This window comes from Plecotus auritus (genome assembly GCF_963455305.1).
Source record: "Plecotus auritus genome assembly, chromosome: 1".
In the NCBI taxonomy this organism is placed as follows: domain Eukaryota; kingdom Metazoa; phylum Chordata; class Mammalia; order Chiroptera; family Vespertilionidae; genus Plecotus; species Plecotus auritus.
The window spans coordinates 177,348,678-177,354,677 of record NC_137770.1 but is presented as its reverse complement, the minus strand read 5'-3'; positions in this window follow the sequence as shown (position 1 = coordinate 177,354,677).

The following is a 6,000-nucleotide window of genomic DNA, read 5'->3' as shown; positions in this document are numbered from 1 at the left end:
CAGTCGGAACTGGGGTTCAGTGCATTTGGAACTGGGGTTCAGTGCAGTCAGGAGCTTTCGACTCCCTTCTGCTAGGGATAGCCTGTGGTAACCTCCGCAGTCAGTCCTTGTGCGCACTCGCGCGTCCAGACCCCTGCCGCCGCGGCTCCCCTGAGTCTCTGAGTCTCCGTGTGCCTTTCTCTCTACCTGACAGTCCAAACTCCCCCTGTATGAGCCTGGGTCCACAGGGTTTCGCCTGGAACTGAGGTTCAGTGCAGTCAGAACTGGGGTTCAGTGCAGTCAGGGGCTTCCTTCCCCCTCCTGCCAGAGAAAGCCAGCCAGGCACTCCGCCGCCCTTCCTCTCTGCGTGCGTGTCTCCGTACCTCAGCCCTTTGCCGCTCCTTCTCCGTGAGCTTTCCTCTTTCCTTCTAGTTGTAGAATTTCCACTCAACCAGCTTTCCTGTGGTTCTGGATCATGTCCGTTCTGTCTTTTTTCCTCTGTCCATTTTTTACTGGGATTGTTTTTTTGGTATTAAGTTGTATGTGTTCCTTATATATTTTGTATGTTAACCCCTTAGTGGATTTATCTTTGGCATGCATATATTCTCTCTTTCAGTACTTGTCTTTTTGTTTTGTTGATGGTACTCTTCATTTTGCAAAAACTCTTTAGTTTGATATGTCCCATTTGGTTATTTTTGGAGGACCTAGGAGAGACTAGGCCATTAACTGAGGCCAGCTGCCACTATTGCCTGGCTTGGGACTGCTCAGCGAGAGGTACAGGCATACTTAGGCCAGCTGCTGCTTGTTTGGGGTTTGTGGACCTTTGAGAGATATTTGGAAATTTCCCCCGCATGGGCCAGGGTATACTGCTTGTGTGGAGGATCAGCTGGAAGAAGTTTGAGCTGGTGCACCATTTGGGTGGGACGAGGTCTCAGAATCATTAGGTAGGCCAATTGGTGTTAGCCAAGGCCAAGTTAATGGAAAGCTCAGATTTGCCCCCTGCCTGTACTTACCAACTCTGTGCGGGGAGGGCTCAACAAAGGAAAAATTGTGTCTGTTAGCACTTCTAATCACAGAGAGCTTCCCCTCTCCCTCCCCCTCCAGCTCTTGCCCTGAACCTAGTCAGTGCAGCTTCTCACCATATGTCCCTAGTGCTTTTGGAGCTACTGAAACAGCGCTGGAACTCAGAGCAAGTGAGTTTGTGAGTGAGTCTATGCATGGTCCCTTTAGGTCCTGCAGTGCCTAGGTCTCCAGCAGCCCTCAGTATCAGCTGCAATCCTCACTGATTTTTAAAGTCAGATGTCATGGGGACTTACCTTCAGGCATTGGAGCACTGCGAGGATCCTGGTGTGGGGCTGGGACCCCTTGCTCCTTAGGTGAGAGACCTTAGCAGCGGAACTATCTTAACCATCATACTATGGGTTTGGGAATCACCCATTCTGCATCTTCACCCCTACCAGTCTCTAAGTGGCTTTTTCTTTATCTCCTTATTTATAGGAATTCTGTTCAGCTAGTCTTCAAGTGGTTCTCAACAATGGTTCTGTAAATTGAGTTGTAATTTTGATGTGGTTGTGGGAGGAGGTGAGCACATTGTTTACCTACTCCACTTCTTGACTGCTACTCCATATTACCAAGAATAATTGATATGTTTCATGCATAATTATGTGTCGTGGTTTTGGTTTATCTCCCTTATGAGACTATAAGGTTTAGAGGACTGGGTCATCTTTTTCATTTTTTTTGTCTAAGTTTCTTACACTCAGCAGGCCCTCATTCAACACTTGTGGAATAAAAGTGACTAAAGAAACCATTAATCCTGACCCTGACTAAAACTTTTTTATTCCTCACCATTTCCCCACCCAATACAAACTCTAGTGAAATTTTTAATTTATGGAAATGCTGCCTTTCATTTTAACAAAATTCTTCATGTTAATGGCCATAATAAAGGGAAGTTGACCTGGAAAATATTGCTAATTTTTTCTTCTTTTTGATTGGGAAAAAGGTAGACCATAGTTTTCCAATATCTCCAAACACTACTGTGTCCTCAAACTTTAAGAACTAATGAGATTTCTAATTTTCAAGTGTGGTGGTTTCTGAATTATAGCATGTCAGTGGGCGAGTTCCTATGTATTGGGATTGACTATTTGCGTTTTCTCAGTAATATCACTGCTGTTAGTTAGGACTAGGGGAAATATTTCTTAACCTAAAAGGTTATCAGTACTATGTACAAGTTATCCAAAGCGGGGTGGACCAGATGATTCCTGAGGTTCAGGAAGAAAAACTAGTAGAAATTGTACACATACACACACAATTTTTATCTCATCATCCAAATTTTCTATTTTATTATGTATACAACATATTAGTATATTATATAGTTAATAAACATACATTGTTGAGGTTCAAACTTGATTGATTATAACAGAGCCTTTGTTTCTGCTTCTCTTTAACTTAAATTTCTCTTAGCTTTTGTATAAGGCATACATCTCCACTTTTTAAAATGCTTCTTTCCTATCAGAAAATCAACAATCATCTGAATTTTGTTGCATGAAAATTCTACTTGGTATTCAAACTCATGGGGAGAAAAGTCTTAGTTAATTCTCCAACATAAAAAATGAAAAATTTATTGCTGACACTGTCCAAGTTAGATGTCTTACTAATTTTTATTCTGTTTAGGATTTGACCTATTGATGATAAAACTATAAGGTCATAGGCAATAACTTTCTCTTTCACACTACCATCCACTGCATCACACCAAAGACTTTACTCAGTCACTTCAGAAATCATTACCCTCCCCCGCTCCCCCACCACCACCATACACACATCTCTAGCTTACATCCAATAGTAAATCAGGGAATCACTCATGTGTCAACATCTTAAACTCCCCTACCATCTGTAGTGCCTGACAGAACCCAAAATTTGAGTGAGGTATTCTCCATGCCTATGCCTAGGCTGCTGGGTTAAGCTGGAGAAAGTAGACACAACTAAACAGATTGTAAATCCTGTCACCAACCTGGGACCCACAAAAATCCCATTTAATCGCTAATCATCCGACTCGGTGAAAATGATTCCTTCAAACTGTCTTCACTTTCTCTAAGCCTTTTTATCATTCTTCTCCCTCTTCCACTTTAACGAACTGCCTGTTTCATCAAGAAAATGCAAGCCATAATGTTGTCCCACCAACACTACATATATTCCTGCATTTGCACCCGTCATCTGTGCATTCCCTTCTGAAAAAAATGGTGGTGTCTCTTAGCTAAAGGAATTATTCATCTTTGCAATGGATTCTTTATTTTCTGGACATATCAGGTACTTAAAGCTATTATCCCTTTTCTATTTTCATTTTCACTTTCTACTTGGCCCTTTATATCAAAATAAAAAATTAGTTTTCCCATGTAATAAATATTAAGGTCTCATGTAATTAATAATTGAGAAAAAAAGCCTTCTTATAAAACCACATTCTCTCCCAGCTACCACCCTTTTTCTCTACTCCTTTTATAGCTAAATTTTTGAAGTTTTTAATTGCTGCCTCCACTTACCCCAAATTCAATCAACTCAATTATACTTTTGGTTCTGCCTTCTTTATATCTCTCAAAATCATTTACTTATATTCCTACTCTGGTCCAAGCCATGATTACCTCTCCTTTGACAATTTCCTATCTTTTCTACATTCACTTTTGCCCTCCAGTCTTCTCCACACAGCAACTAAAATGATATTTTAAAGACTCAGATCTCATAATGTAAGCCCTTCCTTAAAAATCACAAAGCTTTTCTCCTGACTTAAGATAGAGTCCAATTATCACCATTATGGTTTATATATGGTCCTATGGAATCTGACCCCTATCGTAATTTTCTAACTTACCCTGTCTTCCTTATGCCAAAACCATAAAAGTTTGTTTTCACTGCTGTGAAGTTTCTATGACTTTATCAACTTAACACTCTCTGCCTGAAATATTTCTCTAGGATTCACCTCACTGCTGCTCTTATCTTTTAGGTTTCAGCTTCAACTCACTTTGTCAGGGAAATCTTTCCTGGTCCTCTCAGGATTTTTGTCCTGTTCAGTGATTAATTCCCAGCACTCAGCTCCCTCCCTGGGGATAGTAGGCATTCATTCATTTATTGAATGGTTGAAAGAAAGGGCATATCCTATCTAATAACAGAGTAATATGCAAATTGACCATACCTCTGCTATGCCCACCAGCCACACCCACCAGCCAATCAGGAGGGAATATGCAAATAAACCCAACCAAGATGGCTGCAGCCACAGAGAGCAGGAGGGAGGCTTAGGTTTCCCTGGCAATGGAGGAAGCCAAGCTTTCCACCTGCCCTTGCCGGCCCAGGCCTCCACTCAATGCTACAAAGTTTCAATGATAGAAGATACATAAATCCCAACAGAAATGGCGGCAGCCACAGAGCTGGAGAGAGCAGGAGGCTAGGGTTGCCCATGGCGATGGAGGAAGCCAGGCTTCTGCAGCCCTGGCCTGCTTTGGCCTCCACTTAAGGCTACAAAGTTTCAATTATAGAAGATACATAAATCCCTACAGAAATGGCTGCCGCCATGGAGCGAGCAGAAGGCTTGGCTCCACTCCAGGCTACAAAGTTTCAATTGTAGAAGATAAATCCCAGATCCCAGGGCCTCTGCTTGGGTCGCCGGGGGGTGTGACCAGCCTGCAAACCACCACAGGCCCCTTGCTTAGGCCGCGCCATGCCCCAAGAGAACCCCCACCCTGATCCAGGACACCCTTCAGGGCAAACCAGCTGGCTCCCACCCGTGCACCAGGCCTCTATCCTATCTAATAAAAGAGTAATGTGCAAATTGACTGTCACTCCAACACACAAGATGGCTGCCACAAGATGGCCAGCAGGGGAGGGCAGTTGGGAGGGACCAGGCCTGCAAGGGAGGGCAGTTGGGGGCGATCAAGCCTGCAGGGGAGGGCAGTTAGGGGTGACCAGGCAGGCAGAGGGAAGTTGAGGGCGACTGGGCCTGCAGGGAAGGGCAGTTGCGGGGGACCCAGGCCTGCCAGGGAGAGCAGTTGGGGTTGACTGGGTCGGCAGGGAAGGGCAGTTGTGGGGTACCAGGCCTGCATGGGAGGGCAGTTAGGGGTGACCAGGCCTGCAGGGGAAGGCAGTTAGGGGCAAACAGGCTGGCAGGGGAGCAGTTAGGCATCAATCAGGCTGGCAGGGGAGTGGTTAGGGAGTGCTCAGGCTGGCAGGCAGAAGCAGTTGGGGCAATCAGGAAGGCAGGCAGGTGAGCAGTTGGGAGCCAGCAGTCCTGGATTGTGAGAGGGATGTCTGACTATCCACTGGGATCGGGCCTAAACGGGCAGTCGGACATCCCTCGAGGGGTCCCAGATTGGAGAGGGTGCAGACTGGGCTGAGGGACACCCCCCCCCCCCCCCCGCACGAATTTCATGCACCGGGCCTCTAGTTAAGAATATAAAACATGATAAATGCTTTAGAGTGAGAACAGACCTTTTTATTCATATACTGAGATAAACTTCAGAGACTGAAAGAAAAAAAAATTATAAATCATTCAGCAGAACATTCATTAAAATTCATTCTTTTTTATGTAAGTCTGATATAACATTAAATATTTTACAAATCAGACATTTCATTTTTAAATCTAATCGTATAATCTCGAGTGCACTATAGACAAATAAATTAAAGATTTCCTTTACCAGTTTCACTTCATTTAACTAATCCAAGGCTTCCATTAAAATTCCACCACACCTTGGAAATTACCTGCAGCTTTTAAAGACACATGACTTAAACTTAAATGGAAAGTCTTATGTAGCAATCTAAAAAAAAAAACAAAAATAGGTAAGAAGCATTTCTTAATACAAATAAATTATACAGTATCATTTATGTGTGAGTTTCTTCTCATTGGCATAGTTATCCAACTCAAAACAATTCATTTTGAAATTGGTGCTTAAAATACTCCAATGTCACTGAGAAATCCCTATCATTTTAGAAGTGCTCTTAAATGGCAAATATCAGATAGGAATGTCCCGATTCCTGTGCTGAAGT